Source organism: Oryzias melastigma, linkage group LG4, assembly GCF_002922805.2.
Source record: "Oryzias melastigma strain HK-1 linkage group LG4, ASM292280v2, whole genome shotgun sequence".
Classification (NCBI taxonomy): Eukaryota; Metazoa; Chordata; class Actinopteri; order Beloniformes; family Adrianichthyidae; genus Oryzias; species Oryzias melastigma.
This window is the reverse complement of record NC_050515.1, coordinates 18,097,142-18,121,972: the sequence shown is the minus strand read 5'-3', so window position 1 is coordinate 18,121,972 and position 24,831 is coordinate 18,097,142. Positions and strand designations below refer to the sequence as shown.

At 35.9% G+C, this 24,831-nt stretch overlaps 1 long non-coding RNA gene across 1 annotated transcript in view; it reads left to right on the top strand.

The window, feature by feature from the left end:
* LOC112150501 overlaps positions 1–8,193 on the top strand; it is a 78,634-nt gene extending 70,441 nt beyond the window's left edge. Inside the window, exon 4 of the long non-coding RNA XR_002919969.2 lies at positions 6,604–8,193. This is a non-coding gene — a long non-coding RNA (uncharacterized LOC112150501). The remainder of the gene's footprint in view (positions 1–6,603) is intronic.
* The last annotated feature ends 16,638 nt before the right edge of the window (positions 8,194–24,831 follow it).

The following is a 24,831-nucleotide window of genomic DNA, read 5'->3' as shown; positions in this document are numbered from 1 at the left end:
GCTCCTTATATGTTAATGATTAATGCTGGTTGTGTTTACTGACGTAGAAGTGGTTTTTTGATATACTCTGTCAAAATGTTAGTCGTTTTTTTACAGGTTGGAAACGGTTGGCCATGTCCGAATTCCTTCATGTATCTAAGTTCCTGTATGTAATTTTTTAATAGACCATCAGCATTTTCATCTTCAGAACACAGTGGAGTCATAAATGCTCGTATTGATTAGATCGTGAAATCAATGACGTCATACCTGCTGTTTTAAAATAAAAAAAAAGCTGTGAGAATGGTGTCGGAATTACTTTTAAAATTCAGGGCACTAGATAGTCTTCCCTTATATTTACATAATGTTTACATTATTATGTAATGTACCCTATAGTTGGGTGTATCTTATACATGATACAAGTTTGATAGTGATGGCATTCATTAACAGTGTGCCTCATAATCCTGTACCCCCCATAGGGCAGAAAATACGGTAGGTTACTGCATTAATTTACACAGAGTGAGTTCAGTGATTTAAAAACGAAAGTGTACTTGTTAAAGTAAACATGTGTTCATTAGGTTGTGTCTTTAAAATTGAATGAATCCAGGATGAATAGCTTGTTACTTGTGTCACTGATTAATTCAATAAAAGATAAACAAAAATACAACAAAAGCGGATAGAAAACTTGTATAGTTTCAACAGTGATCCAGAGAGTCAAATGCAAACATGTGCTAGTTATGAAATGCAACTGCGTCATTGTAATCTGTTTTAAAAAAAGAAGCATAAATCATCAGAAAATTTGAACACCTGTCAAACCAGTTTTTTAAGTTAGTTGGGTTGGAACACGCAGGTAATTCTCATATAAAGCTACAATCACATCTTAATCTCGACATGTTAAACTTGTGCTTAATTACATCACAAGGAAAAAGAAATAAAACACACAAAGTGATTGACTTGTTTAAACAGTTATCCTAAAGGGCATCTGTGCACGAAGGTACATAAATAAATACTGAAGTGTAAAATTCCATACTGTTTTGCAAGTTATACTTTTTACAATATAGGTCAAATAAAGAGACAGAGTTTTTTAACTGAAATAAAGCTAATACTAATAAAGCCACTTGGATGAGTGGTGAAACGTTTCAAGGAAGAAGATGTTTAGGCCATTTTCCATGGCTTAACTTTAAGACAACATCACCTGAAAGAATAAGAACTTTCACCGACTGAAAGAAAGGTCCTTTGTGTTTGAAGAGACGGCATGTGGTTAAATCAGTCTTGTTGAGGGGTAGAATATTTAAACTGAGGATCAAAATCCCTCTTCCAAATTTGTTTCTGAAGCTCAAACAAGTCTTTGAGAGTGGAATTGGAAACAAGCACACAGCCTCATTACATGATGTAACCTGTATATGGGTCAGTAAATTGACAAAGCCGGTGACCTAGAGCCAAGTTGCTGGAAAGGAGGGCAGGATTCAGGAAGCATAATCACTGTGTGATAATTCAGGTGAAGAAGAGAGAAAACTGACAGAGGTGGGGAGATGCTCTCATTCTCACAGTGAAATCTGAGATAGTAATGTCTCTGCTGACTGATGAGTGTGTGTGTGTGTGCTCGCTTTACTCACATCATGAGGACTCACACTGTGCCACACACCATGGGGACTTCTCTTAATGGGGACATTTTAAGTTTAATACTAAGCTGTTTTTGGAAGTTATACTAAAAATTGTAATAGTTACACCTATTATTTAAAATAATTTCTACCAAATAGAGTTTGGTTGTAGTGGGAGGAGGGGTCAAACTCCTTTGGTGTCAAATGGACACAAATTTAAAGACCCAGAAAGGTAATGCATCATGGCCGTGATGGTGACAAAAAGGAGGGGAGACGGGGGGCAAACAAAAAGACAGAGGAGATGGGTGTGAAGCAAAAGAGGAGTGAGAAAGAAGCATACGAGTAAAGGGACACCCGGCAGTGATGCAAGGGTGCATGAAAGGGCAACTTTTCTTCACTGGCTCATTAATGTCAACCTTTTTGCAATTGTTTCCTATCACAACTTTCATTACTATTGAGGTTTACTAAAGATGATGCACCAAACAAAGTTGTTGAATGAAGTTTAATGTCTTAAGACATTGGGCTGACAGTGACACACTATGTTAGCAGAGAAAGTATCTGATCAGATTAAATGCAGATTTCTAGCTAAGTGGATGAGAAGGACCCAAACACCCAAATTTAACAGGATAAAGTAAAACCTGGAACAAGGAAAAATTAATTGATATAATGACATAAGCAGATACAATGTCAACAGTTTAGTTTTCTTAACAGCACATAAACTATACCTTATCAGTTATGGCATATCCTCTCAATATACGTTTACCGTTCATGTGTTGCTTTGAGAATGATGAATCACAATAATTACAAAAAAGAAAGAGCTAAAATTAGCAGCAAATAATCAGGCAGTGTTCAGAAAATAGAAGCTTCCGAGAGGCACTTAAATCTTTAGAGAAACTTTTTATCGTGTACATTAAGAATGGAAAGATATAGAAAATCTCTCTTCCGTTTTCTATTTTACAAAATAATGTTTACATATTACACCCTTATGTAATCTGTTTTAATCTGACAGTAAGTATGAAGGTAACAGTCTTTGTTCATAAACATATTTTTAACTGAACAAGGATTGCCTCCTTGGTTGAAACATCACTTTATAATTGAGGCTGAAACAGGTGCTGTTTTCCTTAAAAACTGTGACCAGCGTTGCTTCAAGTCCTGGGGTAATGAGATGAGAGGGGGAGGAAGTAAGTGATGGACAGTTAGTAGCAGCAAAAGGGAGAATGGGGGGTGGAAGGATAGAAGGTGTATAGTGCAGCAGAAACTTCCCATGCTGGCCTCCCAGTGTGGCTACGTAATGAGGGCAAGGGACACACATACACACACAAAAAGCACACACTTCCAGACACACACTTGGGGCCGAGCATGGCCCCACGGCTGATTAGCGGCACACAAAGGCCCCAAACAGAAGTAGCAGAGGGCACACAATGGGAGCAGGGCCTCAAGGCGTGGTTTGCTTCTGCCCTGAGGGAGGGGGCAAGAGAGGCAGAGTGACAGCATGAAAAAAAGAGAGATCCCACTGAGTTGGACAGGGTAACCAAATGGAGGTTAGGGGAGGAGGATGGGGTCTGGAGGGGATAGAAAAGTGACAGAATCAGAGAGGAGTTTCATTTTTGGGGGCTGATAAAGATATGTTGGGTCTCTCAGTTCCACTTGCAGAGACTCCAGCAATCAAACATCGCAGCAAAAAGTTACAACTATAAAGTATCAGAAATTGATCCTAAATTAATCTTGACCGATAAGAAAGGCTGTTCTAAGGCTGTACAAGACAAAATTTAAAAATATATATATTTTTATGACTTTGTGAAATTAACTAATTTGTAATCAGATTACTAGGAGTAGATTTCTTTAGATCTTTCAACTTGGGAAAATGGATACAAACAGTGTGTTTAATCTCACATATATAGGTTAATAAATAAAAATCAGACTTTAACAGGTTTAATATAGAAAGCTGACTGATTTTAAATATCCAATCATTAGCTGAAAACGGGTGCAAAGCACAAAAAACAATTTCAACATTACTTATAGTGGTCAGGGCCTTGTGTGCCGCAAGCAAATTCAGCACGTAGTGCATTCCATTGTGTCCACAAAACATGGGTTGGCACCTGTTTTTGTGTGTATGTGAGGCCCAGAAAGATTGTGATCGCCAAGAACAATCCAAATAGAACACAAGGCTCAGGATCAAAGATGAACTGGAACATGAGCTGCTGGAATATGAGTCACGAGCAGACACCACTGTGGACATGGAAACCAAGACTGTAGTTTAGGGTTTAGCTTAAATGTTCATCACTTAAAAAAAAAATATTTTCACAAACAAAGAAAATAAAACCAAGAAACTGTAACACAGACTGATAGAGAACACAAAAAGTTGTGTTGCTGAGAGGTTTAATAACACTAAGTTCTTTTTATAATATATAAGCGCAGTCTTGACCATCGATACTACTGAGATTTTAATTACAGGAAGTTTTAGGATCATCCGCCCTCTCTGCTTAGATTAGTCTGTACGTATTCCTATAGAGGGTGAACATTATATGGCAGTGACTAATGAACATGGCCTTTTTTCAAAGAGGAAAGCGACTGCTGTAATCTCAGCTGTTCAATTAGCTGCACCGACCAGAATGCCACCTTCACTTCATTAGGAGGAAGAGAATGCAATGAAATTAACCTTCTATATTGTTCTATTCATTTTGTTTACACAATTAAAAAAAATGTGTAGTGTCCAAAATAAATATAACCCTGCATCATTCAAAAAATATTTTTCTCCCACTATTTAAATTGTATTTGCAAATGATGATAAACACATAAAATTATATATTTTTGAATGGAAAGGGTGTACCTACCTAAAGACAATTTAGCTCCTTCCCTGTTACTCCAATTATGTGATACTATTTAAACACACTCCAGCTGACACACACTCACGCACATTAATGGTCCTTAACAGCCGAAGGGCCTCTGAAATAAGTCATGCAGTAATTGTCTTTGATAAATCATAAAAGGAGCCCATCAGAGAAAAGCTAGCTGTAGTAAAATGATAAACTAGACAATTATAAAAAAGGGAAAAAAAAAATCCCTGGCCTTTAATTTGCTATGTACAATCCAGAGAGAAGTCTAAAGTCTAAAGCTGGGGTGATTTGATGAGATGTTCACGCATTATTCTTTTTCTGACAAGTTGAGTTGTGGCACAAGCTTCAGAAATATTTCTAATACTAGAAACCTGCAGAGACTTTAGTTCATGGAGTCAGTTGTTATGTTTCCAGATATGATCATGTTTGGGCTCAAACAACTACTTCTAAAACACTGAACTAACTTAAAATCCACATCAATAGCTTTACAATAGGAATTTGTTGTGATTGATTCCTATTTAGATATAAAGATACAAACTATATACCAATACAGTTATATGCAGTGCATCAACACACAGACTGTACTCTTTAATATTAGATACACTTCCCTAAAGTTTCCATATTGGTGCAGTTCTAAAAGGATTGATAACCCGACCCTAACTTTATTCACTAAAACCTTCTGTTCTGAATAAAATGTAACATTAAGAACAAAAGTGTTGCCTTCTTTTCTCAGTTTATGATATTCTGCTCAGTATACTATCAATATGTTTCATTTAGTAATGAATGAACCCCTTTTTTGTGACTGATGAAAGTGTTTTAAAAAATGTATGTTGTTGGTTTCAAATAAAAATATTATATTTACTTAAAAACATATAACTTACTATTTTTATGTCATTTCCCAAGAGTCTTAAAGAAATTTAGTGAATTACCACTAAATTCTGTTAATACGAGCCCTTTGTATATAATACTATATCTCACCCTTACAAAGGAAAACTCATCAAGCACTATCCTGAAAACTCAAATTTAAATTATTTAGCTCAATTATTAGTGTCACTTTGAAATAAACAGTGCTTCTTCTTTAAAATTTAGATTTTTTTAAACACAAAAAGATTTATATGTACTTATTTATGCCAATTAACAATACACAGCTTAGTTTCAATCTTATTTCATTGACCTTTTTTATTATCATTATTTGTGTGTAAGATCATTCTTCTATCTGTGATTGTTACTTTTTAACCTGGCTTTGAGATTGATAAAATTTAGTTCAGTTAGTTGTTGTTTTCTTCAGTTTGGTTCCTCATCATCGATTAGTTTGTATGCTGTCCCACCTGTAATGTAATCTGTCTCTCTGGTAAAGCATTCTGGTTATTTCCTGGTTGCTCATTTTAGAAATGTCTATTTAGTTTAGGTCGTCCAATCATCCACAATCAGGGACATTATTCTGTGATTGAGGTCAATTAAAATGGCTCGAGTGTCACTTAATACAGTGACTCAGAGTTTTCCAGCATGTACTGCAGGCGGTCCGATCTGGTGTCATGCGGATGCAAGTCTCGCTCAGCAAGCATCAAACACCAAACCTTCCATTGTCACCAAGATCACATTAACTCTCTGAGGCCCAGATTTGAAATGTTATGCCTCTTGAAGTCACACCCTTTTCTGGCTCTTCCAGGTGAGGCATGCATGAGCTGAAACCACAAAACGGGGAAAAAAGAAAAATCGGATTGCCTGCTGCCTTGTGTAAATTCAGCTCGACCTTGTATGTTTGTGTGAGTGGTGGGTGCTTCTGTGTAAAATAACATGGAAAAGGTGATTTTCCAGCATAGTGAGGTTTCCACAGTCTGTGCCCCCAGGCAGCAGCACAGCCATGATTGAATTTTGTGCATGGGGGAATGTGTGTGCGGTTTTTACTTAACTGAAAGCCTTCATCCTTACGTGGCACCTCCATCAGCGTGTCATGTTATTCTCAGAGGTTAATTGAATTTAGAATTCATTATTTCCCAACACACAGCAAGCGAAACCCAGTAAATTAACTGTTTTGTCAAACGTCTTTTAAAACAAAATATTACAAATTCTTCCTTAAACCTTGACTTCCTGGAAGGTGGACGGCATACATGTTACACAAAAGATGAAGCTGCAGCTCTCCCTGTTTCAGCATCTCACATTAAGAGTGTTACTCTTTCTCCCTGTAGGTGATGCTGATGACATAATATCAGCTCAGCAGACAAAAGATGGAAGCATGAAGGCAAACGAAAGACTTTCTGTCAGAGGTGACGAGGATTTCCAAGAACTGGATTCATCTTAATGACTGAGGAGAAGGGACGCAGGATAACCAACAGAAAAAAATATCTATTTTCAGATGTTTCTTCAAATTTATTCTATTTAATTTTTTATTCAAAGTAACTGTGCATTTATTCTGTGTGTTACAATGCTGTGTTTTCTTGCCACATTTGAATAAACTGGAAGTACAAATGTGGCTAATATTGCTGTTCCCATTGAATTAGTGTCTTCCTTTCTCACTGTGAGAGAGCAGGGGTTTCCATAAATGAGAGATGTCTTTTGTTCCCCAAACTACGACAAACTTTTGCATCCATGGAAAACAAAGATGACTGTCTCTCGACTGTCTTTACTTGCAAATAGAATCTTCAGTTTTTAACTTATTTTCTGATTGTGTGTTTAATTATCCTAGACTCAGAGCATATAGCGACTTCTTTAAAATTCAGAGAACGTTTCAAAAAAATAAAAAATTAATACATAGTAATAATAATTAGTCATTTGTCACATTTCTTGTATTTTTTTAGTTTTTTGCTGTTGTTGTTTAAAAAAAAAATCCTAACCTGCTTCCAATTTCAAAGTTTAACTAAGTATGTTATTATTTCTGCAAACATTAAACACAAACATGTGAGAAATTGTTGCTGACTCAGCAAATTAATATTTTGTTGGGTTTGTCAACAATAACACATGTGATTAATAAATTTAAAAAATGCATTAACATTTATTAATGCAAATGAATTACACCTCGGGAAGCGACCGTCTTCCGCTTTGGCTCAGACGGTTCAGGCTTCAGAGAAAAAGTTCATCTTTTACCCTTTTTTGTCCAAAAGGTGAAGGAAAGGTTTGTTTTAAAGAAGTGAGATAGAATGTTTTGACAGTGTGACTGGAACTTCTTTTTCTTTTTTATTTATATTTTTTAGGTGTTCATCATAGACATATATGGTGCATCCACATCCAGCAGCCAATCAGAATTGAGTATTCCTACAGATCATGGTAAAAATTCATTTAATGTGCAGAAACACAATTTTTGTTTTTTATGGCTGTATGTCATCATCTTTGTTTTATTGCTGCAGACATTAAAGTCTTTAGAGTTCTTCTTATTTAACTGTTGATGAGTTTTGTGCACACGAATTACACTTCTGGGCAAACACTTGATAAATAAAAAAAAAATAAAAAAATCGGACAATAAAAATGAAGGAAAACCAAAATCTCTCTGGCCTGTTTATGTTGTCAAATTGTCAACATTTACCATGCAAAATATTATGATTATTGACCATCCAAAAGTGTGATTAATCTGATCAATTTTTCTTATCGATTGACCGCTCTAGTTTTTGATGATTCCAGTGAATTGTTTGTCCACGTCTGTACAACTGAACGTGTTGTATTTTTATGTGAAGTCTCAATTGTGCCTTTATTTTCCAGTTTATTTTTCTTTTTGGCTCCTATACTGTAAAATCCACAAAACACTCTTGCTCAATAAAGATTGTGAAGCAAATTGAAAAGAAAAATCATAAAGTCTACTATTTATTTATTTATATCTGCTGTGAAAATGCTTTCAACACTTTTTACACAAACGTACACACAGACACAAAACCTCTTGAGCAGAGAAGAGTAGCCGCCGGCTATCTATTTAGCTGAGTGTAAATGATCTCATGGCTATGGTCATAACTCACAGTCATACAGGGAGCCTGAGGAAGCTGACACCCAGCACAAGTGTGTGTGTGAGCCATTTTACACTCTTCATGTCACTTCTGTCTCTTCCTCCACTTCATCTTCCATGCCTCGGGTGATGAAACTGGCTCAGTTACATCAGACCAAACAACCCTTGCCCCCGCCCATCTTTAGCCTTCTTCTCTTCTACACAAATGCACACACACGCGCGTGCACACACAAGTGTTTGCCCACATTCTAGAACCACATCTGTGTGTTTAACCTTATTGATTAAGTGTTTTCTATTGATACAAATCAGGATGATCCATCACTGATGACTCTGTTTAGGGGGCGGACATAAGTTGATAGTGATGGATGTCAGATTAATCAGTAAACAGTGAACTAAAGACTATTGACACACACACATGCTGTTGATGCCACAGTTAAAGTAAAACCACTTTAAAGAGACACAAATAATTCACAGGCATCGAACAAAAGAAAAAAGTTATAGACAACTTAATGTTAAATTATTTGTATTTTTTTTTATATTATATTGCCTTTAGCGGACTTGGACATGTGTGTGTGTGTGTGTTTTAATAAAGCCTTTTACATTTATTTTATTTTGGTTTTTATTGTGAGAACAACATTTTTTTGGAGGAAATTACTGTCATTGTATGGCCTAAAATACAAAAATATAAGGATCTGGAGCAAAATCTTCAAAAACAAGCTTTTTTTGCTCTCACAGCATGTAAATGTTTGTTACAATCCTGAGGAAAAAATCCACAGAAAAAAATCAAAATAAGATGTACAAAAGTAAATAAATCAAAAGAACTTAATGGGTCCAAAAAGACATAATCTCAGCACAAACTAACATATTTGCAGTAAATTGCAATATTGTAGACATAGCACAAACCATCCTTCCTTAACAAAGACTGAAAATCATGAACTTTTCTTTCTTAATGCTCCAATTGCTGTTTTTTTTTTTTTAATTTTAGGTGTATCACATGCTATTAAAAATAATAAAGTGTTTTAATTTCTGAACAACTGTTTGAAAAGTTAGAAAGCTACAATTTTAAGAATCTGAGCTAATAAAATCTCCAAATTCTAAAACTTGTCAACACAGGAAAGGGAATGAGTTTGAAGTGTTTAGAAAATCAAGACAGTGCAGAATAATGGATAATCCGAATCCACTTGTGACATCTAAGATGACTTAAAACTAATTCTATTCAGATTTAGCTGAAGCTGTTGTGACTTAAAGTGCATAGGACTTTTATACTTTCTGTAATTGTTTTCAGTCCAGTCAATGGCCCAGTGGAGTGATGGGATGATCCGATGTGTGAGAGTGTTAGAAAAAGAATTTGCCGGTGCCCAGTGCATCCTTTGTGTTGCTGGAATTAACCATGACTTGTCACGTGTAACCGGCTGCTAACCTCCAACCCCATTCAGGAACCATCCCCTGTGTGTGTGCACATGCGTGTGCGCAAAAGGGAAGAAGGTTAAGCTGTCAAAAACATAAACAAAGTCATTGTTCTCTATGGAAAAGCACGAAAGCCCTCAACCTTTTCAAACATACACACAGTTTAGTGTGGTCCAACCTGGATCCTACTTGCTGATGTTGGTGGGCAGCTCTGATGACGCGGCGGTTTATGAGTTCATCTTAAACCAGTTAAATTTAGTCAAATCCTCTTCTTCTGTTAAAAGAATATCTTGTTGATCTTGTAAAGCTTAAAAACACTTTTTAGTGTGTAAGACTTAATATTTTCCCAATTTTATCATATATACATAAATATATATATTAAAATGTCCAAGAATGTAATTAGAAAAAAAATATTATTTAATATTACAAAACTAAATAAAATATGTACTTATGGTGTGTGAATTTTAAATGTGTTCCATTAATCTGAAATACTGCCATTTGTGAGGTTGCCATACAAAGCAGTTAAACAAATGTTTGATTTGAAACAACTTCAAATGACTCCAGTCTATGTTCAAAGCTACCACAGACCAAGTGTATATAATTCTTGAGAAGTGGTTTAAAGTTTAGAAGATTTTATGTATTTTCATCACCAAAGGGTACACCGGACTACGAGGCACACGTCAATGTTTTTTTTACTATATAAAGGCGCATAAAGTGAGATAAAATCAGAGATAATTCATCAGTCAGTCAGACTTTATTAATTGTGTTCACATCAATTCTAGAGCTGTAACTTTCAACCTTGTTTGCAATATATAGAAGCCACAAATACGCCGTGAAAGCTAACTGCTCAGTTGAAGCGGGGCTTGACTGAGAGGAAACGCCAGAATTAACTGATCCGTACTGTATGACTCCTTACCAGACCGGACCACTCTATGGAAACAAGGCTCAAGGCTCCAAAAATCGTCTGATGATTGGTCATTTTAAGACTGTTACCATCCAGCCACTCTCCTGCCCCTGGCTGCCATCCCACTGCCACTGTCTGATTGTTAAGAATTGTATAGTAGCAGCACGGGCACTCGACAAGGGCTGCCGACATGGGCCAGGGGCCCGGCGATGACCAAAAGTCAATCTGGCAATCCTGATCACTGTTGGTCCAGATGAGGAGACAGGATTGATGCTGCACATAACTCATCACGGCAGTTAAAGCACCACAACGAATCAGAGACCTGCATATTGTCGAATGGGGTTGATGCTGAGAAAAATACGAAGAAATACCAGAACCCTGTGCTTTCATGGGAGGCATGTTGTCTAAAAAATTGTAAAGTTATAAATTGACAAATATAATTTATATTCTGTGCTCAAATCTGAGTTGCGAATGACCAGGGATGCAGAATGGTCTGCTTTTTATCAGACTTTTGAATTGTGTGAAGTGAATTTATTTTAAGATTTGGATGAAGTTTGTTTTACATTACTAGCTCTTGTGAGAAAAAAAAATAAAGAAATACCTGAGGACTGTCAGTGAAGCCTTTTTTCAGTATCGTGGTCCTCATCTGTGGAATAACTTACCTGAGGATCTGAACGCTTCTACATCTGTGGAGATTTTTAAGACACATCCTTTTAACTTAGCATTTAAATAACTAATTTAATCAACTTATTTTATAGCTTTTATAGGCTTCATTTGTAATTTGTCATTTTTTTTTTAATGCCTCCTCAAAGTGTTAACCAGCATGCCTTCATTTTTTTTTGTTTATCTGTCAGTGCTGTTTTAAATCTATTGTGCTTTATTGTTGTTTTATGTGGCCTTTTATGTAAAGCACCTTGTAATCTACAGCATGTTGATAAAAGGTGCTCTTTAATTAAATTGATTGCTAAAATATGTCCCATAGTTTTCTTCTGTATTTGACAGACCGAACCCATGCATGCTTTGAACAAACTTCCCAAAATTCTAGATATTAAAACATATACATTGTGTTAAGCAAATCTTCACTGCTGTCTCTGTGGAGAATTAGGTTTCAGTCAACTTTGGATGTAACAGAGAACAGAAAAGAGCAGCACTTCAGCTCTGTTTACTGTAATCACACTGATGTCTCAGATCCTTCAAGTCTTTTGTAACACTTAACAAGGAAAACAAACATTGAAGCACATCAGCCTGTCAGTTACAGTTACAAGTATTTTTGACCAGTTTGCGTGATCTAGTCTCCAAAACATGCTGTTGTATAATTTTACAGGCAGAAAAAATGTAAAATATGTGAACACTTTTGCAGTTTTTAGTATTTTTAGAAACTTTCAGTTGCATATAATGTCAATAAACTGAGGACATGGCTTTGAATACCTAAAAATGAGTGGGGATAAAAGCCCCCAATTGTCTGAAAGTATGAAAAGTGATAATGCCAGAGAAGCAGCTCCAAGTTTTTTCTAGTTTAAATTCTTCATTAGTTGCACTGTCCTTAGGCAAGAAACTGAAACCCTACATTGTTCATCACTGTGTGATTGAAGATAAAAAACAAAAAGAGCCTTTATCACATTTAGGGCCACACACACTCTGACTGGGAAAAAAAATGGATCAAAGGTATTTAGAGAAGAAATCTGCTGTTGAATCTTTACTGCTGCACTGAACCTCCGCAGGATAAAACTTTAAGGGTCAAAGGAAAATAAACAATACCAAACACATTCAATCATGTAAATAAGAGAAGTTGGTAACTTTAATGCCAGTTTCATTTACACTAACGTTTTTAAAATGTTCTGTAAATCTAAGATTTTGTTTTGGTTTGCTTCAGTCAATCTTGCACTGCCGACTATTTTAATATTTTGCAGTTGGAGGAGCTCATAGTTTTCTAGATTCTCTGATATAAAACAAGCCCAAACCATGACACCTTCACCCCTGTGCTTACAAGATATGCTGATGTTAATATATTGTGACATTTTCACAGCATGAGGGGTTTTAAAACAGTGTTTTTCAACCTTTTTTAGGCCAAGGTAAAACTTTTTATGTTTGGCAAAAAATCACAAGGGACACAAGCAATCAAAAACTGAAAAAAAAAATATATATATATATATATATATATATGATGACGTACAAGTCCCTCCAGAATCTTGAGTGATTTTTTAAAAATAGTTTTTTATTTATTTTCTAAATAGAAAAATGTGACTTTAGATAAATGTGGTTTTTTTTATGGGGAAAAAAAACAATTGTTTACATTTAGTTTAAGTTAAATGTGCCTGTTGGCCACAATACAGTGGCTTTGTAGTAGAGTGCCTGCCCTGAGACTGAAAGGTTATGAGTTCGAATCCAGGCTAAGTCATAGCAAAGACTAAAGATGGGACCCAATGCCTCCCTGCCTGACCCAATGAATCTTGGGAGATGTAGTGCAGAAACTGGCGGCACTGATGCCAGATAGACTACCATCTCCAGAGACAGTTTAAAAGTTTCCAAAATGAGAGCAATTGGTAAAAGTTGTGGCAAAATCAGGTTTAGACTGGTTACATGAAACTAAATAATTCACACATGACAATCTGTCATGGCACACTAGTGTCCCGCAGCAAAAAAACACTGGCTTAAAGTGAGCTTTTGTATGTTCAAACTGTTTCACTTTACAAGTGATGTGCACTTAAAGCTAATCCTCCTGTTTTCTTCTTGCAGAAAAGCAGTACCATTACTTTAACGGTCATGGACTTCACCAGATAACATGGTGATTGATGTACATGCAGTTGAAGATCATATTTTAGCTTTTTAAAAAATCTTTCTCCCAGCATCTTACAGTTTGTTGTTTGACTTTTTACTTTTTAATGTCAAACTACATCTAGTCTCCTTCTATTTGCTGTTTCATGTTTGTCTTTTTTCCACAGCCTCAAGCCTCTTCTCATCTCTGACTGTATCCTTCCTCATTTTCTTCTCAGTGATAATAGAACAGAGTCCTAATAAAGTGCACGCAGAAGCTGGTTGATGGCATTGATTGCCACTAAAACAAATAACAATACATTCTCAGTGTGAGAACAGCAGACAAGAGGCTTTTCTCCTCTGTGAAACAAGAATGAACTCAGTCATGTCACTCTTTTCTCTGTTTCTTCTTCCATCCCCAAGAGTCTCCATCGTCTGTTCTTAATAACAGCACAATCTCTACTTTTGATTGTTTAAAGTATAGTATTTATTTATTTATTTGCTCAGGGCAGCGTATTGATGTTTTAAGTGTTGTGTTTGCTGTTTTGAACTGTGTTGCTATTTTTGTTAATGTGGTTCAAAGTGTCTGCAAGATTTTTAATCTGCTCTAAAAAGTAAAAAAAAAAAAAGAATTATCTTAAAAAAATAAATAAATAAAAGCAAACAAAAAACAACTTGAATTTTGTTTTTTTATTGTGGGAAAAATATTAACTGTGACATTATAAAATCTACATGTATGTTACAGTCAGCCATAGAAAACGTGTATCGTATAAGTTCTACAATCATTAATTAAAATGTGTTTATCTCCATAAAATACCATGAAAAGTTATTTAGCAAAAAATGTTGGTGATATCCTGAATGAATTACAAGTAACTTTTACAATTAAAGGTAACACCTATAAGTAAAAAAATGCAGAACAATTACAATGTAACCTCCATTAAAGGAGAGCCAGAGTCAAAAACCTGCATATTCCCCCAAAATTCCTTACAGAACTAAACAAATGAAACAGTTAGAAGATGCTGAACATTTCTGCGGAGAATAGAAAAAATTAAATCTTGACTCAGAATTCATAATGGACATGTGATACTACTGTACTTAAAAGTAATGTGTTGTAATTTAAATAGGATTATACATTATTAGTTATTATACTGTTAGTTATTTTGACTATTTATTGACAAGCATTTTATTTATTAAGAACAAAGTTTCCATGCAGTTTAGGCCTTATAGTAGATTTAAGCATAAATGATAAAATTATAATTTAAAAGTTGAGATCTCAACATATTTAAGGTGGTAATTCATTAGTTTTGGAAATAAAGGAGAGATATTTTCAAAACTGTCAAAATTTTGGTTCTGTTTTCTCACGTTGTTTTTCTTTTGCAGAAATGTGAAAAAATGGTTGTTACAGTTGAGTTACATTAATAAGGCGATCCCGATCACCATTTTAATATAAAACATGGACTTAAGGGTTCAGACAAGAATTCAAATCATAATTTTGGTGGGGGCTGGGTTGACTTGGAAACAGACTGTAATAACCAGTAAGCCAGAGGCCAAAAGGCGTTTGACAGAGCGCTGTGTGGCTTGGCAGCACTTGGAGCTCAGCGCTGTTAGTCCATCTGCATTTCTCACATCATCACCAAGGTGAAAGGACCCACACCTAAAAGAATCAGCTGGCTTGCATCCAGAAGTTGGCACGTTTTGGTCCCAGAGGCTGGGCCAGCGCATTATTCTTTATGAAGGAGGTTCATGCTCTATTCCTCATGGTATAAAAATTAGATGATTGATAGATCCTGGATCTGCAAATTCTCCTGATGAAGGTGAAAACTCCCAAATTCAGACATGAAAATACATATTTGATCCTCGTGCTGTGAGACGGCCTTTTCACTAGAGCACGGGGGTTTAACAGCAGACACTCAGATTATTGTTGGTGCCCAAGATTATTTCTTTGTTGTCTTGAGGAGAAAGTTTAATCACCTTGAAAGAGATCCCCTTTGCCATTGACCACTGACCGGCTGGAGGCTATGTGTGTGGCTGCACAAGGATATGTGTGTTGTTCAATCTTTTGGAGCATGAAGAACAGAAAGAGTTTGCAGATTAGAGAAAGCTGAAGGGATTAAGGTCATTTCCTGTGTTCAAGCTCTAAATTAGCCCTGTCACACCATGGGGAAAAACATAAAGTATGACCATCCTACAAAACCCAACCAACAGAACCAAGTTTTCAAAGAGTTTCAGACACAAAATGGAGTTTATAGGGTTTTACACAATTAAGGTGCATTTTTCTTTCTTTTTTTTTTTTTTAATGGAACAGGGTGTACCCTGACTTCACCCAACAGTAGCTGTGAAAGGCTCTGGCAGCCCCGTGATCATGTAAGGGATAACGTGGGTTCAAAAAAAAAAGAATGTTTTTATGGTTAAAACATTTAAATGGCCAATTTCACTCAGTTTTTTTTTCACTTCTCTTCTCATCTGCCATAGAAGACAGCTCACTACCCTCTGTTTAGCACACTGCTATTGTTCACCTAAACAGAACTTTCCAGCTTCCAACACCAGTTTTTGACCTTTACATATGAACCTTTAGATTTCTCCCTCTTCTTCATCACTTTTTGTTTTACTTGAGGCTGATTTTTGCACTGGATTACTTTTTTCTTTTGACTGTTTCAATCAGAATCCTTGCTTTTACCGATAAAATGATACAAGTACGTGTAATATCTTGATTTCTAACTCCTATGGTAAGCAGTGTAAAGTTTAAGAATCAATTTCCTTTTAACACAGTCAATTGTTTCAATATTAATAATTTTCAAATGAAATAGACATTCAGAACAACACCTCTGATGCATCATCTCTTGGTAGTTTCAGGTGGTCTTTCATATTAACCACTTCCTGTTTGGGTTTTGGCTTCGGGCGTGTCCAGAAGGTCACCAGTCTGGAAGACATGTTTCCTCCAATTCTCCTTCCACTGGTTCTACAGAGCGCAGCACAGATCCATAAAGTGACTTAAGGCCAAACTGAGGCTTCAAAGTTTGTCACCAGTTTCATCACCCCAGCAGGTGAATGACCGCTTGATTATAGGTATACATCAAACTTCGGCTCTTGTTTGATGCTACAAGTCTACAAACCCTTTGAAGCTTTTGGTTCCAGCTTTTCTTTACCTGTCCTTGAAAAAAAATCCTGACTACTTCTGAAAATCCCGAAAATGTTTGCATCATCATGATTTAGAACAGCTGTGAATGGAGTATTCGTTTGTTGTCCACTGCAACCATAAATATACACCTTTATTTTTCATTTGTCTGTTAATATTACAGCAAATACACCAATTTTACTTGTTTCTATGCCACATCTTACACTTTTTTTTTGCAGTGGTTTCTTGCTCAAACCATTATGTGTACCATGTGAAGTAACATTGTAAGTTTAGGGGCCAGAAAAAAAAAAAAAAAGAGGGGCCTCGGTTGCAGCCTTATTGCATAACAACTGTGCAAGAGCGTCTAAAGTAGTTAGGCAGAAAAGTAAAGAACAAGAAAGGAACAAAGGAGACAGGGGTAAGTTTCAAACCTTGGTGTCTCGTTTCAGAGTTTGGTTACCCTTTCTGTTGACTTGCTTCGATACTGTGCGTCAGGATTTGATATTAACAAAAATGAAAAGGCTCGGGTTACATTTATTAAAACTTTAATTTGGAAAAAAACAAAACATTTTCTCCAAACAAGGCAAACAGTACATAAAACAAATATGCTTCATTATTTTATATTTCATTTTAAAACAGATAACTTGTTGTCCTAAAGAGATTGAAGAGGATCAGACTGAGCCTCCAAAGGTCAGGCTTTCCGTACCAGCTTCGGTTGTTCTGTCTCGTCATGACTTTGCTGTTTAAATCTGTTCATTTCATCTCCTGTCTCGGTTAGCTCCCTCTGTACCATTTCTGTTGTGAATTATCTTGTTTTCTTTCTTCTCAACATTCTGTCTTTTCTCCTCTCTTCTCCTCCATAAGCTCTTTGTTGGTTGATTAGTGGCCTCTTTCACTTGCGTACACTCTCTAACAGCCTTGTTTGTTTGTGTGATGTATTTTTAGCGGCGTGCAGACTGACAACGTTGTATTGAGTAGGTTTTAAACTACAATGGTATTATTTATGTGCAAGGGAGAGAAAGTCATAAACTTGTGACATATCTATTATGCACAGGGAGATGTGTGAGTATTTTGTTGTGTTGAGGATCAGCATTCACTACTGTTTACCAAAACTCAAATGGACAGCTCTGTTTTTGCTCCCTTCTGTAGCCTGTTAGGGACTGTCGCCACCACTCTGTAGCTTTCACCAACAGGAAGTGCAGTCTGGCTCTCTCAAAATGCAGGGAAAGTTGAACAATTCTGAAGAGACTTTTGCAAACAGCTTCATATATTGGTGCATTCCACACTCTGGAAAAAGAAACCCCTCACTCACCAAGTTTTTAGTTTTATCTCCTTGATCTAGAAAGTTTTCTGGAATTTTATGTACATTTACACAGAGCTTTCCTCACTTTGATCTTAGAAAGATTAGCAACAGTTTCACAAGTAAATGTGATGCCATCCTGGATAGTTCTTCATTTAAACTCAGGGTGAATTCAGAGTGGACACATTTGGTCAGCTTTAAATGAACCGGTTCGTTCCCCCCAATAATCTGGAACAAATTTTCAGTTTGAATACACCCGAGTGGACCCAGGACTATAGGAACCGCTCTCTAAACCATCTTTCAAGGTGGTTTCAGTTCGTTTCCAATCGGACTAAGCTTCCGTTCGCCCTGAGTTTCCTCGGTTTGAATATGCTTGGTTCAGAACAACTGAACCAAAGTGGCCACCGAGCAGGGCATTATGGAATGTAGTTTGGAATGTAAACACTGAGGAACAATGAGACACAGGAAGTCATTGAAATGTGGTCTAAATGAAAGCTCATTAAAACATTTTTTTAATGTGATACACAATGTTTCTCACTGTTTTCCTGACGATCTATCATGAACACTTCAGTAACTGCCTTCCATCGTACCAAAGCAGTAAAAAAAGAGTATCTGACGTTGATTCACACGTTCAAAATTGGTCACCAAAATTTAAAGTCAATGATTGCATGGCGTAGGACTTCCAGTATTGGTTCTTTTGTTGCTTTGAATCCCTGACTAATGGCTGCAGAGATCTTTAGTCACGTGGTTTTGCTTTCAAGCTTTAGTTTGAAACAGAAATGTCCATTTCTGAAACAAAATGCAAGGTTGAGGACTCGATCAGGACCAACAAACTTTTCAAGACCCACTTCCATGGGAATCATGCTTTTTTTGGCGTTTTTAACATGTTCTTGTGGCTTTTCTTTTTCTTTGTGATTGAGCACTTATAAAAAGAAAATTAAGCTTAAAACTGTGTTTCTGAGTATTTTTTTTATTCAAATGGTTGAAAGCAGACGAAATGTATGACATTTGAAAAAGCTTGTAGGTGTGACGTAGAATCTACATTGGCAGGCTTCAAGCTCTCTTCTCCACAGCATTATAATGAGTCCACTTGTAGACAAATAGATCCATGTACGTCCTCATTTTCCTTGTCTGATCTAACATCCGGCTCTATGGTTGGATAGCTCATATTTTGTTTGCCATTTTTGTTGGGTGTGAGGGGTTGTAAGCTAGTATGGGGTGGGGCTTACTTCACACCAACATTTCCACCTTCAGAAGCAGGTTCCAAATAAACTACTACTGATCTACAGAAACTAGGTCCTAGAAAACAACAGTTTTTTTTTTTAATTTTCCCCTATAACTGCATAATTGTAGATCACTGAGAATACTGTGAAAATAGATCAAAGGATAATCTGAGTGGGACTTTGAAATTAAGACAAACATATTAGCTCCATATGTTTAATTATTTATTGGCATGGATGAGAAATTTCAATAACCAGGTTCACCATATATAATGTAACCAAACTTGTTCATTATCTTCAAAGCAACATTTTGAAGAATTTCAAAATAAAAGTTTGTAGTTAGTTTGGCAAAGAACACACAGTTTTTTTATTTTACATTTAGATGTTAAATTGAATTTTACTTTGATCTCAGAGTTGTTTAGCTGCTTCAGATATTACTTTTAGTATAAATTATTTACATAATTTTTCACAATTAGAAAGCAAGTTAGTGATAAACAGACTAAATGAAAGAGGTGTGGAAATTGATCCTGTAGAAAAATACCCACATAATGTTAAATAATTATATATGTATTTTTAATAATTGGGTATGACATAAAGAATGTATGGTTTGTGCTAATCAGTTTCTAGTTAATAGATCATTTATAGACTTAATCTGTTCAATCTTTTCAATTTAGTGATTTAATCCATTTTCACAAGCATAATTTTGTGAAATCCATACTTTATTATTCGTATTTCATATTATATTTAGATTTAAAATGAGGCACAACTGTTATTCATAACAAGTAATGATTCTTTTATATTCACTTTAGCATCTGCTGTGGAAAAAAAAACAAAAGAATGCCAAATGACTGCAGTTCTACAAGCCCCCTTGAACGCTTAAAGTCGAATCTTTTACATGAAGCACATTTTTTGAGCATTTTTTTAAAAGAAGGTCCACAAACTGATTTGTCTTTTCCATTTATATCTCGTTCTTGATGAAGTCAACAAATGAATCAGAGTCCATGCTCAGTCGGAGCTTTTGTTTCAGCCTTCATTAAGCTTGACTGAACCATTTTGCTTAGTAGAAACTAGCTTTGTATCACTAATTTACCTTCTTACTTCGTTCCACACAAACTGGATGAAAGGTTTGAGAAAACAGAAGCGATGAGACGGTACTGAAAGCCTTCTTTGGGTAAGATAATGTTCTTTAGTTAGAGTTGGTGTAGTTATCTGATCAGCACATGTCAAAGACTGACTAAAACATTGTCATTAGAGCTAGAAAAAGGTGACTGAGACAGATATGACCCTGAAAGTTTTTATTCCCTCCAAGTTTTTCCATTTGTGAACACCCTGCTTGTCTATCTTCACTTTGCAGGGTTTTAAAAATGTTAGATGTAATGTTTGATCTAACCTAAAAGCTCTGTGGATAACAGTCTTAAATTCATGGAGTCAAGCGTGGCAAAGCAGACTGCACAGCCTGTGACCCCTCAATGCCACACACACTCACACAATGAATAAACACACTCTGAAGTGTTTTAGTGCATCTCTCTCGGTCCCTGTCATCTGCTTGGTGAACTTTAGATTCCATGTTGGTTTAATTAAGACAAAACTGGCCTTGAAAATCCTGCAAATATGACAGCATGAACCCCTGTGGAGCAAAGTGGAAATGGAGCAACTAAAAGAGATAAGTTGCAAAAACAAAATAAAAAGTTCTTGAAAAGGACTTGAACCTATCAAGAGTCATTAAAAAATGATCAAAGTGGATATGCTAAAGTCTCTGTTTATCTTGCTTCATAATTTACTTATTTTGACTAAACGTCTTTAGAGTCCAACATGCAGGATCCTTATTTTTCAATCAACTTTGGTCTGTTTTACAAACTAAAAGTAAAGACCTTCACAGGATGACAGCGCAGAAAGAACTTTACATACAGTTTAGTATCAGAATTTTGTCAAGTGAAACTCAAACTTACTTAAAGAAGCTGAACAAGCCCAGCTGCAAATGGGCTGAAATCCATTGAAATGATACAGCATTCAAGGCAACTCAATAGAACATCACTATTAGCTGCATCTCAAAACACTTTCATGTTATTTAAGCTTTTTTTTTAACCTTATTTACTTTGCTAACATGAGAAATTAAAATTAAACTTATGTAAGATGGAAACACAGGTGAGGTCAGTTTAAACTCCTTGTTGAGTAACACTTCACGCAAGAAGTATTTGAGGCAGAGCTGGCAGATACACCTGAGAACCTGCATTCTCTGTTTGCGGAGGAAGACCTGTTGTTACCTGCCTTTAGGCTGGGTTCACACACACGCAAATACGCACGCTTCGTCTGTGACTAAACAAACCAACCGTCCTAAATGTGCGTGTGTGTGTGGCGTGTGTGTGTGTGTGTGGGCAGGCGGACCCTCCATCAGCATCCTGTCACAGACGAGATGTTTATCCAATTTGTCATGATAATCTTTCCTCAAACCGGCTGCGCAGAAGGGTGCCTCAGCCCTCTTATGGCTACACACACACACACACCTGGGGGAGAGATCACTGATACCCACTGCTTGGTCTGTAATGGAGGCCCTCTCCCCCATCTTGCTGGCAGGTACCTTGTTACCAAGTTTGTCACGAACTTATGCCTGTTTTGAAGAAAATAGTTTAACATTCTATTTTAGTTTGTTTCGTAAAACAGGATAACGTTTAAAAACAGCACCAGCCAAATTTTACAATTGGATGGATTTTATTTTAGAGGTCCAGTTGGCCAACAATAAACAAAATGTTCAGAATTGTAAAACATAATTGAGAACATCTGGAGGAGAGTCAGATAAATCCAAGTATGTGTACAAATCAGTGAAGACACTTAATGTTTTTATTTTATTATTATTATTCAATAGAGCTTTTGTGTAATATCTGCTAAATATATTAACTAATTATCCAAACTCAATGAATTTTGTTTCTTAAAACACTGTTAATTTTTTTGGATTATCTGAAGTGTTTTTTTTTTGTTAGAACCTGAAAATGTAAGCATATTCAAATAATAAAAGACAGATGTAATAATAAAAAATAAATAAATAAATAAATAAAATAAAATAACTACAGTTGGGTTTTTCCAAACTGTTGCACCAGTGGTCATGAATGTGTTCCTTTGTGTACATTGGATCTGGTTACATTTGGTGCAGTGATAGTTGACTGAGATGCTCGTTTCTTTTGTTGTCATCATGTGGAAAATTTATTGCATTTATAAAAAAAAGTTTGGATCTGCTATTGTTTAACACTATCTTGGCATGTTTAAAATGGCTGAATTTGTCAATATATTTTAAGTAAAATAATTAAAAGACTAATCTGCACTTTATTGTTCTAAAGATTTTGACTGTATACAAGAACTGGACCAAGTGTGTGTGACATCACCTATTGAAAATGGCTTTGTTCTGGCTCCAATAGAATTGTCACCAGTTGCAATTGTATTCGTCATGTTGGAACCAGACGATGTCAGTAAGCAGTGCTTGGTTCAAGTCACTCTGACCCAACATTTCTATGGCAACCACTCTTGCTAATCAAGAGCGTGATTATTGGAAGGCCACACCCCGGCCACTTAAAAGCGGACTCAAGAGAATCTGTCAATCAAACGTTTCAAACATTCAACAAGACTTTCATTGTGGCATCTGATTGGCCAGTTTATAACTTCACTAAGTTGCACTAGAAGAAAATTCGACATAGTGCACTACATAGTGCGTTCACCATTTTCTACTGCTGTCAATATCTACTAAAATCCAAGAATCCAAAAATGAATGCACTAAAAATTTCCCAGAAGTCTGCGAAAAACTAGCGTGCATCAATGCTCACTACATCAACAAACATATACCACAATGCAGTGCGGTCAACCAATTTTTGCGAAAAAAACAAAACATTTAAGTATAATTTTTTAATGAACCATCCAAATTTTCACTTTCACAAAAAAGTGGAGTCACAAATAGGTGTCGTGAAATGTTTGATTAATTCAATTTTCACTTTGTGAAATTGGTGACGTCATATCCGGCGTTTAACAAAATGAAAGTAAAGTAGTGAGCATGGCGTCCAAATTGCTTTTAAAATCTGTATAGTCCCGCACATGGTTTTTTAGTAGTTAGGTATTAGGGTGAGAGTTTTGACATAGTCTATGGGGTATTAGCTTCTTGGAACCTGCATTTAATTCCTGTTCGGAACGCCACTGGGGAGGGACTGCTCAGTCCAATCCTCAGATACAGTCAATGGCTAAAGATAAATTTTCAGTTTGAAAGTGCAGAAAAGTTGAGAACCATTTAAGAGAGTGCAAAAGTAACCTTTGGTTTTTTTTTTTCATTTGGATTGCAACTAAAGCTTCAGGAGGCATCTGAAGACATTCAGAGAAGCTGCTAGAAGCTCTGAAGATCCAGGAGTTTAAAAGGAATCCATCCAGTCAACAGTAACACAATAGATATTTGTTTTACTTCTAAAAGTATGACATAAAAAATAAGTGTTAACTGTTTTTGAATTTTAAGTATGTAAATCAGTAGCTAAAAGCTGACTTTTCAAGATCAGTGAAGACACTGTTTTTCTCTTCTTTGAGCTTAGTGAAAATACAGCAAGAGAATAGATTTCACCAAATACAATACGTATGCAAAATGCATATTAAAAAAATATATTTTCACTTTGTCAGCCCTTGGGAGGCCAGGGGGCAGCATTTGACTCCATCGCCTATTAATAAGCAGGACCTCTGAAGACATAGTAAGGAAATGTTCTTAGGTGAAGATTATAATACAGAATTTCGTCCAACTATGAAAAAAGTAAATTAATAAAAAAAATGTTCTGATTAACTGTTTATTTTACTTTATTGTTTTTTTGACAATATTATGAAAAAAAAATGCCAATTACAATAAAACTAAACTAGTCAACAAACTAAATATGGTTTAATTGACTTGGTCAAAAAACAAATGACCTTCTATGCAATTTTGTCCTGGATAAAAACCGTCATAGATAAAAACCTTCATTCTTACCTGCACAGACGTATAAACACGACTGTTTCCTGCACTTTATAAATCCATACACATGTACACACACCCCACCTTTCCTACACACATATGCAGATGACTGAAGTCAAAAATCCTGGAATGTTGCAAAGCTGATGATTTTGTAATGAATAGTGTCATTGGCCATGGTGAGGATTAGTGTAAGGGGATTGGAGGGGAATATTTACATGGTTTTAATGATTCTTCAACTTTATATTTAGAGGTTTGTTTTATCAGCTTCAATCATTAAGCAGCCAGAAAACACACCACGGAGTCGAGTGATGGCACAATTACACGCCAGTGCCGCACAAATGCTGCTCCATCGCCTCTGACAACATCTCTGCCGCTAATGTCTGGCATATTAAAAATGAATCTGGGAGAGAGGGAGGGATGAACGACTTAAACATTTTAAAGTCTTAAGCCTGGAACTAACACTGTCACACTTGTGCATTTAGCTTTCTGAAATGTGGATTTCGGAGGAAAAAAAAAAAAAAACACCCTAAAATTTTATTAAGTAATATTTGTTAGCTGCAAACAGTCCGCCGTTGTTGTATTTACTTGAGAATTTAGATATGGGATGTTTGCTAAAGTGTTTATTCTTTTTTAAATTAGCACTGCTAGTGCACTAGTACAAGAATGAGATTAATAGAAACGTAGACTTTTAAAAAATTTACTAATTTATTGTTACTGTCGTGCTCTCTTATGGGGTCCAAATGACCCCACTTTTAATATAAACAAGTCAAGGAGAGCGGAAGGGTTAAAGTCTGTCCTGGATGCTCATACTCATGCTACT